General features: G+C 50.1%; 1 pseudogene; it reads right to left on the bottom strand.

Annotated features, from left to right (window-relative positions):
* Positions 1-205: 205 nt before the first annotated feature.
* LOC144102663 (protein GVQW3-like) lies at positions 206-791 on the bottom strand (annotated as a pseudogene).
* Positions 792-995: the final 204 nt, after the last annotated feature.

Here is a 995-nt window from a genome sequence, read left to right on the forward strand (position 1 = left end):
ACCTCACCATGTCTTTCCTCTCTCCTCCTCGTCGTCACGAATTTTCATGCGCCAATCCTTCCTCACCCTCACCTCACCGAGCGAAATCCTGATGAGGTGAGGGTGAGGACGCCCTCATGAGGGGTCACCATCGTGAGGATGACCACCTCTGGTGGTGCGTACTCGTGGTGTACCACACCGCGGGATTCTAAGAAAGCAGTCAGCATCACTTTGACGTTGCTACGTACTTGGCGGGCCTTTGGTCTTGGTGACGTGGAATGCTTCCACTTTGACGACTGGGATTTGGTTTCCGGGCGTACCCGAACACCCAAGACTCGTCACCAGTGATGTTGGTGTTCATCAAGTTGGGGTCTTTGTTTGTGAATCCAACATGTCCTGTGAGACTTCAATACGAAGTTGCTTTTGCTCCACCGTGAGCAGCTCCGGCATGAATTTTGCCTGAACTCTCTTCATGGCCATATCTAGAGTGATAATGGAATGTGCAGAAAAAGTGCTGATGCCCACCTCTTCTGCAATTTCTTGGATTTTCACGCAACGGTCCCACATCACCACAGCATTCAGTTCGGCAATTACCTGGTCATTTCGGCATGTTGATTGCCGACCGGAGCGTGTGGCTCGTTCTCCACCGATGTGCGGCCGTCTTTAAACCAGTTGTACCACTGCTTAATATGTGTGCTGCTCATAGCATCGTCACCGAAAACCGTCTGAACATTCCTTATGGCTTCCACTTGACTGTTGCCCAGTATCTGGCAAAATATGATGCAGAAGCGCTGCTTCAGTCGCTCTACCATTTTCCTTGCTTGAAAAAAACCGACGAAAGCACTGCGCACTACCTCACTCAAACGCTGCGTCCCAGCGACTGACGCTATCGGCAGGGAGGAAAAAATTCACGAATGCGCACGAGGGTTCAAGGTCAGCTGATGCAAGTGCTCTTGTTTAATATCCATCAGGTATTCGCAACAAAAAATAAGGTCGGATACTTTTCTTACAGACCT

Source organism: Amblyomma americanum, chromosome 8 (genome assembly GCF_052857255.1).
Source record: "Amblyomma americanum isolate KBUSLIRL-KWMA chromosome 8, ASM5285725v1, whole genome shotgun sequence".
Lineage (NCBI taxonomy): Eukaryota > Metazoa > Arthropoda > Arachnida > Ixodida > Ixodidae > Amblyomma > Amblyomma americanum.